Here is a 12,924-nt window from a genome sequence, read left to right as displayed (position 1 = left end):
GGTAGCTCGCTACATAGCAAAGATAGACTTTATTAAGTTTAATAAGGTCTTTCCGATGTTAGCCTAAGGGGCTAGCAGCACAAGAATAGGAAAAATCGACCTTGGCTGTTGTTCCTTACCAGGGCATATAACACTTATTTTATACTCTCCCTGCTTTTTCTAACTATGTACCCTTCCTATGGGGCATCTGGGGCAGGCTCTAGGGGTGACTTATAAATAATAAAAAGGTAGTTTTAGACTTTGGAAGTACTTTTAATTTCAAAGTCAAATTCGGACATGATTTTCTTTTAAAATCAGCCTGCAAGGCAGGCCTGGCTTTAAAATGGTATCACACACCACATTGGTGCACACCTAAGTGCATTAAGTCTACCAGAGTCTCTAAACCTGTATGCCCTACCATATCCTAGGGACTTACATGTAAGTTGTCTTTGCCAATTTGAATTATATCAATTACCATATACCTTTAGAGGACAGAGCACAGGCCCTGGGCAGCAGAGTGCAGGGCACTTTCAGAGTCAATAACTACAAGCATCAGTCAAAAAATGGGGGTGATCAGGGCAAAGAGAATGACTTTCCTTTAATCAATTAATTGTTTTCTTAAAACACCATAAGACACTGATAGCTCCAATAGTGATTGTGCTCCCAGGGCATAGATGGACATAAAGCCTTGCAGGGGTGACTTGCCTTTTAAATACTTCTGTCTGTAAAGCTTTATTCAGAGAGTTATTTATTGCAGTCTTCAGTTTATGCCAGATTTTGATATAAGCCCCCTTCCAGGCAATAGTTTTTTTATCAACCAAACTCCAACCAAGTATGAGCAGGAGAGGCATTTGCAGGTAGCTTAAGCAGGCATCTATACGTTTGTTTCAAATAATTGCCTCTTATACAGCAGTATCCTGGCCGCAAAGTGATTCACTACAAGATGACAGAGTTGGAAGTAGTTTTGCTGAGATTACCTTAGTGGAAAGTTGTGCCCACCCATTGATCTCATTATGGTTTGAAACGTCAGGGTTAAAGCATTACCCTCCGGTTGTTACTCCTGTGTTTGTGGGCAGAGGGAATCTTTATTATAGAATAGGACATCAAGGGATTTGTTCTCTTTAACGCATTCCAAGAGTTGGTTCTGTAAGAACCAGCTTTGCTTGTTCTGAGTTCTGTTTTTTACTGGCAAAAGTTTTTTTCTGTATAATTGTCATGCAGTGTTTTGATGAGTAGTCGAACAGTTTATCAATAATACATTGAAGACTGATTTTGGTTTGCCTGAGTAGGATAACATTGTCTGCAATAGCAAATTTGAAATGAGTAACCCTCCTATTTTCGGAGCATGAGCATTTATAGTGTCCAATACCAGAATCAATCAAACACTCATATTCTTTAATCAACTGTCAGAGCCAATCATAAAAGATTTATACAAAATATCCATACAGTTGAAATTACATATAAATATTATAAAACATGCAAAGGTTTGAAATATGCCCTCACCTGGAAATCTGTACAGTTATGATAGGACACAGCTGATTAAAGAAAACTACCTAAAAGACGCCAGCAACATCGATTCTCCTCTACTTACAATGCCGACAGGCTAAGAAGCCCCATATCTCACCACCATAACTAGTGGTAGGTGTGCATTTTTTATTGTTTATTTCTAGAAGGTGAGAGATTGGCTTGCTCCCACAACATTAATAAGTGAACATACTGCTTACATGAATGTTGAAAGCATGTACCTTATATTTTCTGCCCATGACCCATCAGAATCAAATATGAGACCTAGATATGGAATCTGGACAAACTCTCTAAGCTATTTTCATTGGCACTGAGAGTACAAATAGTACTTTGGGCCACATGTCAAAGTGTGGGATTTAGAAAAGTTGGTTGACAGGTCTAGATTCGACATAACTTACCAAACTACGTAATTCATTTGGAGTTGTGGCAACAGGCACAGCATAATCAGCATGTAAAAGTAAAGGCATAGGAGATATTTGAATGACGGTATTCAAAGAAACATTGTGTTTATTAATGTATAAAATAAACAATAAGTTGGCTAGCACAGACCCTTGTCTCAAACCATGATGCAAGGTTAAAGGATAGAAAAGTTCACCATTTGGTCCAACTGTGACCCTAGTGGACAGATTCTGAAGCACATAGGCCAGAAAATGAACAATTGCAGAACCGGTCCCTAACTCCAATAAATTGCCCATAACTTAGCAGAATTGACAGTGTCAAAGGTTTAAGACAAGTACATGAAAGCCATATATAGTGGACTCCCTCTAGCTATAGTGCATTTATCTGCTAACAAGTGGAAACTAAGGCACTTTTCCATTGATCCAAGCCTTTCTCTCTACCCATATTGACAAGTAGATAATACATTATTGTAGTGTTTCCAATCACTCAACTTATTAAAAGATATGCATCCCCAGAGGAATCAATTATAAAGCTGGGTCTATAACATTTTGGATCTGTAAGACTCCCTGTTTTTAAGTACCAGAACAATTATTGAGCTTGACCAGGAAGGAGGGAGTTCAGGTAGATCTAATTTAATAAATATGTTAGTAAGCAAAGGAGCCCAAAAGTCTATCCTGAATTAAAAAATATCAATGGGCACCCCATCCGACCCCAGAGCTATACTAGAGGAACTTTGATCAAGGGCAACAATCAATTCATATACCGAGATATGGAGCCTCACAATATTATTACTATTACAAAGTAAATCATCAGAGATGCTACAAGCAGAAGTTCAACAACATATATTACAAAAATGCTCCAGTGATATGAATATTTATGATGGAGGGCGATATCTTTTGTGCTCATAGATAATTAGCCTCTCTCCAAACACACTTCTGTTCTTAGAAGAGGCTGCAACAGCTAGACAATCCCAATTATCCCTTTGGATTTCAATCTTTCTTTTAGGCGGGTCCTTTTTATAAAGTGCCCGAGCCTGTGCAACTGCAGTGGAATTCATGGGAGTAGGGGGCTTAGGTTCTCCGCAAATTCCTATTAGAATACGAGCAAGATCTAGCACACCAAGGAGTAAACTATAGGTTCAGGTCTGCATACAGGCTTAAGCAGTGATCTATTTATTGATTCACATAAAACTTCACACTGACCACATACGTTTCTCCCTAGAATATTATCACATAAACACACTTTAAGAAATTTCTAAATTAGATTGAATTAGTCGGTTCAAAAACTTATTAGGATCAGGCAGGTGCCAAATTAACCTAAGCCCATTATGTTGGGGCAGCGGTTGTATAACAGCTTTTCCCGTGCCTTTCACAAAACTCATAGCTAAAGTAAATGTAGAAATCAGTGGATAATGATCCCAAAAACGTGTGTCCCATGTGTCACACTACCAAATATTGTACCATCCCATGAATTATGAACGAGTCATCAATTATAGAGGCACACACTCTTCCATTGAGCATCTGATGCCTTGGAACAATATCATAATCGATATCATGAATATTATAAGACCTCACACAAAGAGATTGTTGCCTAGTTCAGCTCCTCTGCAGTCAGAGAGGCCATGTATGACATATTGATCAAAGTAAGATGTAATGGTGCCTACATTTATAGTAATGGGATTAAATGTAGAGTTAAAAAAAACTACAAAGCATAATATTACATTCCACTTGTTAAGACTAATGTTTAGACACAAGTTTATAAAAAATCTTAAATAGTGATAAAAAATTCTTATTGGTGGAAATGGAAAAGTCACATTATGAAGGTTAATGATAAACAGACTAAAACTAATTTAACCAACCATCTGTATTACTTGAATCTCAGTTCTATTAAACTCCAGTGTAACCAATTTCACTTTCACCCCAAGCTTAACGCAAATAGATAAACCCCTTTTGGATGCCTGGATATATAAGGTGTTGCTAGGAAGGCATAGCATAAGTAATAGTTACATACAAGAGAAATAGTAGCCCAAGTTTCTTGCATAATTACAAAATCACACTGATCAGTCAAGGACATCCATTCTTTCTGGGCCATTTTGCCGTGGATCCCGGCAAAATTCCAAGACAAGACACTAAAAACAGACAATTTCCCCTTAGGTTTAATAAGTTAATATTTCTAAATACATCTGCATCCTGTCCATTTACACTAAATATATACTGTCAGAAAAAATATCTAATTCCACATATTTAATAATAGGGCATTCGGTGCCCATAGGAGTCGCCTCCAGTGAACAAAATTCCTGATCACTCCCTCTAATTGAAGACTTAGCTCCAGACAGGTCAAAAAGTCAATCACATTCAGGCACCTTTCAAAGCCGCAAATCTGTTAGCAACAGGCAATATGTCACAGTCAAGCACAGGGTGCAATAGATTCAGCCTGGAGGAGGGAGACGAGTCGAACCAGATACAGGAGGCTTATAAAAATATCAAACTGGGTGGTGGAATATTTGAGAATGCCCAGAAACAGAAAAAGTGGGATCGGCTAGAAGACTGTGCACTATATTAGGAACTTTAACGACAATACAGTCCCCGTTCAATATTTTGGGAAATGGCCCAGCCCAATCAACCCGCCTGGTATTTGATTATTAAACATGGAACTAAACCCCATATGCTTGCATATCCATTGTAACACCATATAGATCAATTGATTGCTGGTCTCTTTCTAAACTAGTTTATGTGTAGGGACATTAACCAGGATTAAGTCATGGGACACGCTGAGAGGGCAAATTCAGAATATTCTGCCCTGTAAATGCTATGTCTCCTAGGAAACCTGCTAAGGAAAAGCAGCCCGACCATTGTCAATAATATACCTAGGATTAACGGAAACAGACAGATTAGGTGGAATAGATAGGGAAGGAGGATGAATTAGAGAAATAAGTGGCAATTGAACAGATGAACCAGAGGAAGTAAGGTTTCCAAAATCAACCTGCTGAGTACCTGAGCACATGCCATGCATACTCCCCCTAAACTCATGAGAGCTGTCTTTGGGTTTAGTATGTGAACTATTGATCTTTTTTCGCGAAATGAGCTTAGCCAGACTGTATTCAATTGTGTCTAACCAATCTGAAAGAGGCTTAATGTATGCCTTCAAAAATTATTTTAATCTAGTACACAGTTCATTTAAGTAGACTAAGTCATTCCCACAATTCACAATGTCCCACTTGGACCTAGCTGCTTTACTGCCCCCTCCCTCTCTCCTCTTCATAACACTTCCTTTTTAATTTTTAACTGGAGGCAAAGGGGAATCATTGAGGTCTGCCCCGGTGGTACAAGGATTTGCCAATAGAAGAGGCGAACAAATATAGTCGGTGGACACTGTTTACAAAGGTAACTTACACTTTTGTGTAAGTTTACTACTTTGCTGTATTGACAAAGGTAAATTTCGACCAAAGGTCGAACTTTACTCCTTTTTGGTATTCAGAAAAGTAAACTTACTCCAAAAGTCTAACTTTACTAGTAGTAACTTACCTTTGTGTATACAGAAATATAGTAAAGTCAGACCTTTGGTCTAAAATTCACCTTGTATTCTGTGGAACTCGAACAGGAGGACCAACACCTTCTATTGGCAACCTTCTTACAGTTAATGCAATCTCTGTTGCAATTACACCAACTGCACACTCTAGGATAGAATCTATAGTTGTAACCTTAGCTACAGGGGCTATAATACTCATGGTTTTCCTCTTTCCCACAATAGCAGGGAGATGAATCGACTAAAGTAACAAATTAAAAGGGGGTCCCCCAGCCTCTTCGGCCGATGACGGGTGAAAACAGGCCCACTCTTGGCCCGGTGTTTGCCGGGGAACACATCCAGGTGTGTGCTGTGCCACTGGGCATGAATGGCATTTATATATACCTGATCAGCTTACTGAAAAGCTTCCTCCACCTCCAATAACTGGAACGTTTTCTGGGCCTTTGAGTACTGGCCCTCTCAGAGCATGTACCATACATGGGGTGTGAATGGCATTTATATGCACCCAACCGGAGCACTGAAAAGCTTTCCCCACCTCCTAAAGCCAGCAAAGATTTCTGAAACTTTGAGTCCTGGCCCTTTGTATATGTGCATGACCAGCGCACTGAAAAGCTTCCCCGACCTCCAATAAAAACAATGCCTTCTGGACCATTGAGTCTTAGCCCTCTCCAAGCATTCCAAGCGCCATGGGGTGTAGTGCCATTTATATGCTCCCCTCCCCCCGCACCCCCCCCCACCACCTCCCCCCCGGCGTGCTGAGAAAAGCTTTTCCTGCCTCCGATGACAGCAACGTTTTTGGGGCCTTTGAGTCCTGGCCCTCTACAAGAGTGCCCTGATGCACAGGGTGTAAGTGGCATTTAAATGCACCCGACCTGCATGCTAAACAGCAAAGCTTTCTAGACCTTTGAGTCTTTGTCCTCTCCAAGCATGTCTAATGCCTCAGGGTGTGAGTGGTAGTTTTTATGCACTGACAGGCAGAGCTGAAAAGCTTTTCCTGCCTTCAATAACAGCAAAGCTGTTGGGCTTTTGAGTCTTTGTATTCTCCAAGCACGTCACGCGCCATGAGGTATGAGTGGCATTTATATGCACCCGAAAGGAGTGCTGAAAAGCTTCCCCCCGCCTCCAATAAATGCAAAGCTTTCTGGGCCTTTGTGTCCTTTCCTCTCCAAGCATGTTCTAGAGTAATATCAGCCACAAATAAGTTAAATATGTGGTGTCATTAGGGGATAAACCTAGCTTATGGAGGCACATTATTGTCTGCTCAAGAATCCCAACAGCTCACTCAATGGTTCTGTGTTATTTATTCTGTTCTTGATAGCTTAGTTGCGGTAGGGTATTAACAATCATTATGTTATGGGCTAATGACTATATCTGTTGGGGATATGCGAAGACAGGAGTTTTAAGAAGACTGGTACAGGTTCTTTGTGATGTATGGCTCATTGTGTAACTTACCATAACATCATCATCATCATTCATGCCAAGACTCTTTTGGCACCTATGATGACAGAATGATGTCAAGAATCTCAGAGCAGTTTGGAACATGTGGTGAAGCACAATATTGCATCACATACATACTTTCATTTGAGACTGTAGTGTCCTCTGAAACTCAAGAAGTCTTTTCTATAGGACTATGTGATGGAGAATTTTGTGAAAATAATGGCCTTTTGGCAAAGGGGATGACTTGCATGTGCATGTTGGTTTTTGTAGAAAGTGATATGGAATTCCATATGTTCTTTGAACTGTCCCTATTGCCTTGCTTGTGGATGCACTTCTCTTCTCTTTGGTGATTCTTCTTAGGAGGATACAGTTAGTGTTGAACTGAAGTGCGGATAGCAGCTTTATCTTAGTTGACATATCATGTAGCATGTGTTTCAGGGTTGAAGTGGATCATGATCAGCAGTAGAAGATTGTTATTGATGTACTTGGTGAGTCTCATTTTCTATATCTACCTTACATTTAATTAAATTTTTTTAATGAATGCTTTAAATGAGCAACATGCAATGCTGTGTCTAGCAAGGAGAACAGAGTAGACATGTCTGTATAGTGCTCCATCAAACTCAACAGAGCAATCCACCATACCTCCATCACCCTATAAACTCAAGGTGACCCTTTGCTAACCCTGCACTGCAATTGCAGCATGATGCACATTGAAGGAAGCGCTGCTCCTTTCCCACCCCTGCATGAGGCAGTTGAGGAGGAAGCTGAGTCGGGATTCTTCGTATGGAGGAAATCTGCAACATGGGCTGAAGACTGCGACTGCTTCCTCCTCGGGTTTATAAAAGTGAGGATGTAATCTTGCTTACTCAACCGGGCCCACAACGTAAGGAGAGGAATGTGCAAAGTGGGCTTGGCTGGCCCCATATTTGAAGCGTTGATTCATGTCCAGTCCTGGAGAGTGAAAAAAGAGCAGGGTACGCAACACTGGTCTGTGTACTGAGAAGGGCCAGCAGTGGAATCGTTGTTGGAGGGAGGGTATATAACGGGACAAGGAAGCTAGGGGTGGTACTCAGAGCCCCGGGAGCCACCACAGAACTGAGCAGAACTGAGCAGGAGAGGGAGTCAGGGACAAAAGGGGCACCTTAATTTGAGCTGGGGTGCCCGGGAACGCTTGCTCTAAAACTGAAGAAAACAGACATGTGAGACATGGAATTGGAGGCAGAATGCAATGGCAGTTTAATGAGAAGATGCAACTTCAAAGAAACTGCAAGACAAAGGCATAAAATACAAAATACAGAATTCAGATAATCACATGGAGCTCATCATGATACCCTCTGCATCTGCACTATTGTACTGTCAGAGAGAAAGAGAACGCATCTAAAAGTGCAATTGAAGAAACAAGTTACACCAAGGAGAAATGTTTCAGAGTATACTCCAGAGCAAGCATTCCTGCAATTACAATGAATACATTATTCAGAGAACAATGATGAAACATAACAGGACATTTCATATAGGTTAAATACAACAAAATGCTAAGCAGATGCAAGAGCTTCAGAGCTCTTGGGGAAACCCTACGCAGTCTGTTACCTACATACAGACAGCAAGGTAGTCCAACGAGGTCTCTAGGGGCTCCCCTTTTATATCTTTTTACGGGCTCCTTCGCACGCTACTTCTACCTACGTATGCTACCCAAAAAAGCCTCGTCTACAGATTTCACCAGACATGTCGTCATTTACCCACTTAATGCTGACAATGGACTAGGTGAAAGGGTCAGTTTCTCAGGCCAATCGCTTGTCGTAAGTTTCACAGAGCAAGCAGAAAATATAAACAGATATTGTACGCGAAATACATATATACATATATAAATCTCCTCAGTTCTCCTAACTTGACGCTCTGCGGTTGCCACTTCCTTAAAAGCGGGAAACCTGCCCAGGAAGCAAGTACCAGTCCAGGATGCAGCCTACTGTATGTCGACAGCTTCAGGGGGATGTTGAACTTTGATACCGAGCACGGAGCACTCGGGTAGGGTGGGGGCTACTAGTTTGGAGCAGAAGGCCTCGCAGAAAGAGAAGCCGAATATGATGTGGGTCAGACCTGCCTTCAGACTGCTATACACTAAAATTGCAGAGCTATGGTCAACGGCCTATATTTTAAATAGAAGGGCCTACACAGGGGTTTTATTCTGGCTAAGTGGGAGGGATGTCTTAGGACAATTATATGGTAACACAGGACCCACTGTTCAATTTAATACGGCCTACAAATTAGGCTGGCAGGGCAAGGACAAGGGTCTCATACTTCAGGTGTGGCCAGAACGGGCCAGGGGCCCCCTATGACACAAAATCGACCCTCTCTCATCGTTGAAAGTCATATATTCGGTATGAGTAAAGAAACATATTTGGTAAAGTCTGGGAACCAGTAATAGCCACATGCAAACAACTCCATAGGGATTACATTTAGACTTGGCACCCACCTCAGTCTGTGTAGCAAAACCGTCAGACTAATTTGAGAGTACAAATGCCTAATGGACATGGACTACACCAGTAAGTGGGTGACCATCTGGATTCTCTGCCAGGTTCCTGATCGCATAGCACATGGGTTGTGTGGCCACATTTATTGAGAGCTGTAGCAGTAGCAGTGTATGGGACCTTGCTGCCCCTCGGTCAACCAACTACATGAAGGCAAGCTTCTAGGAAGCCAAATCATCAGACTGATTGCTCTGGCCACTGAGTTAGCAGATCTGGTCTTCCATTAAAGCTGATGCGACACCATCAATCCACATCACCCAACCACTACCCAGACAGGAGTGTAGGTAATCCTTATCTTGCAAAGATATCCAGTGACGCCCTAAAAATTGCTATAAGGAAAACAAGGGGCTACCTCGTATTCCTAGAGTTAACAGAAATTACCATGGTTTTCTCGGATAAAGAGGCCCAATGATAATGGGCCTGAACTTATCTGAACGAACGGCAATGGTAAAACTAATGCTCAGGGAAACTTTGTCTCAAAACAAAGTTACATCTGTGTAAATCAAAAAAGATATACACCACCAATGCTTCAATATAAGTATAGTAGGTGCTACATGAGATGACACAGTTAAGTGATAGGGAAGTAAAAAGTGAAATGTGCACAAGAGAATCAAGGAAAAGGCCCCAAATGTAGTCTATACAGAAGGAATTCAGGCAGAAAGTATGATGATAATGTGAATCTAGGCACTGCTGTTATATAAGATCAATGTCGAACCAATATAGTGAAGATGTTGATGTTTCAACCCCGGCAATTGCGAAAACTGCATTTTTCAAAGTTCTATGTTGCACACATACATGCCCTTGGGGCATGTGTGTGTGCAACATGTTTTTTAATTGCACTTTCAGGGGTGCATCAGGGTGTCCTTTTGGCACCCGTGCACCCTTGTAATTGCATGCGCAATTTGCGAGTACCTATTTGGTACTCGGAAATTGCGCATGCAATTCCCATTCATTCCTATGGGCATTTTGGCCCATAGGAATAAATGGGAAGCCATTCCTTATTTGTGATTCGCAATTTGTGAGTCGCAAATAAGGGATGTGTAGGAATCCCACATTTTTGTGCAATTCCTACATGCATAGCATTTTGCGATTCTCAACAAGCTAATCAGAAAAATGTGCTTTTTAAGAATCGCAAAACGAGGGCTTGATGTATGTGCCCCATAGTGCTCTTAAAATTAGACCATAGAATGATGGTCTGAGAGATGTCAGAAGAAAAATAATCTCCTTTAAGAAACTCTTAGGTACATTCCATCCCATACACAGCACAAACGTTTCTCAGTAGCTGCTGCTATCATATGAAACATCTCCCTGACATCAGTAAACCCATCCAACAGTCTTTCCACCAACAACTGAAACTTAACACAGCAAGCACCTTAACCATTTTCTATTCAAGCCATTGTTTATGTTAAGTTTATTTATGACTAGATGGTATGTATGATATTTTCATTCTTTTTCTGATGCTCATACGTCATAATTAGAGAAGGATATGAAATAGAACCTGAACTTGAAAACCTGAATTTGGATTTGTTCTTATGTGCATTAACCCCGGGCGTAGCACTACGCTTCGCCCACGTAGTGTACGTAGCGCTGCCTGCTTCGCACTTTCCGAAGTAGGCGAAGCAGGGCAGCGCTACGCACACGCCGAGGGCGAAGCGTAGCTGCCTGCCACCCGCCACCCACCTCCCGCCTGCTCTCCTTTTAAATAATATCAGCAATGAAAAATAAATTAAAGTAAAGCGACTTAACTTAAGCGCGGCGTCTCCGGGGCTCCCTTTTTCTCGTTTCTAATTTCTTCTAGCAAATGCGCATGCGCGGACACCAGCGCATGCGCATTTCTTGCGAGAAATGCGCATGCGCGGGCGTCCGCGCATGCGCATTTGTCAGAAGAAATTAGAAACGAAGAAGAGGGAGCCCCGGAGACGCCGCGCTTAAGGTAAGTCTCTTTACTTTAATTTATTTTACATTGCTGATATTATTTAAAAGGAGGGCGGGCGGGAGGTGGGTGGCACGTAGTGGGGCTACGCGAAGCGCGTAGTGTGCGTAGATTTGGGCACACTACGTGCTGCTTCACGTAGCCCCACTACGCCCACTACGCCCACCCTTAATGTGCATCTTTTCAAAGGGTTGACAAGTTCACTCAGAGACAAAGTTGCAGGAGCCAGTCTGGATAAGTTTGACATTAACAGTTTTTTTATGAGCTGTGTTGTGTCTTTGACAATTTTGGCATGGTGATCCAAGTTGGAATGTAGTTTGGATAGATTGGTACATTACTTAAATGTTTTTGTTTGTAGGACAAAGTGACAAATGGTATGTAATGGTGAGGACACTTGAGTAATTGTCAAGAGTGTTGAGTGCCACTGGTTTCAATGATGGATGAGGACACAGTGTCACATTTGTCCTTGCTTGTCATGAATGTGACCCCATAAGGCTAAAACAAAGGTTCTCCAATGATAAGGCTGAAGATGTTTTAGTCAGCAGTGAAACCATTTTCAGTGACTAAAAAGTGATGTTATTCCAAATGCAGTCACTGAAAGGCCTGTTGATTCACAAAACTAGAATAATGTCACTTGGGAAGCTTATCGCTGTCTGCTATTGTAGATCTTAAGCATAAGCCCAACTTTTTGAGATTGTCCAATGAAACAAAAGATTAGTTTAGAGTATGAGTTTTGATTCTCCTTGATCTAATTTTGTGTCAATTTAGCGATGCGAGAAAGTGTCAAACAGGTCGTCCAAGTATATAAGAAAAGTACTGTACTATAACATGTCCTGAGTGATACCCAAAGGCAGCGAAGGTCATCTGAAACATATTTATGAAACTCTTTTCTATTTTAACAAGTGGTTTCTATTAGGTTGCATACATAGCATGGTATTAAAGATTTCAGGCCCAAAAGTTGGTCAATGATGAAGTATTAAATAGGCATAAAGTAAACATTTCTAATGCAATGGATCTCTTCATGGCTCTCTCTGGTCTAGCACATTTTGCATTTCTCATACATTAAGGACTCTGACAGGCACTTATTGTAGTCAAATGTGCTGCCCATTTTGCACAGGGGAGTGAGAACAAACTGGCTTCTACTAAGCCTTGTTTCTATCTGCAGACTTACAGATGGGTAGGTTTGTAAAGACATAAGTGAATAGTGCCACATCTATTATTGTTTGAGTTTTGGACAGATAGATTCAACTCAGTCAGTAAGCAACCTCTGAATAGGTGTGGCGTGCTTACAGAAGTTGAGAAGACTGTATAGATCAATTTACGATGTATAGGTAGCCTACAATGTCTGGTGCACTGTAGATCCTGAGGTAAGGTTCCTTTAATGTACTTAAAAAATGGGATAAGTACATTGTGAGCTACAATTAGGTTCCCTCTTTCTGTGTAATTTATCAAATTTTTTGCTGAATGGTGTTGCTGGTTTTTAACTCTGCACACCAGTGCACTGCTGAGTAGTCCCCAGTCTATGTGCTCCGACTAGGGGTTGGTAATAAATTCTAATCTGACGGTGGAGTTTGCTGACTTTTGACCACTGCCCTTTACACT

Source organism: Triturus cristatus, chromosome 8, assembly GCF_964204655.1.
Source record: "Triturus cristatus chromosome 8, aTriCri1.1, whole genome shotgun sequence".
NCBI classification, from domain to species: domain Eukaryota; kingdom Metazoa; phylum Chordata; class Amphibia; order Caudata; family Salamandridae; genus Triturus; species Triturus cristatus.
This window is presented reverse-complemented; position numbering follows the sequence as displayed.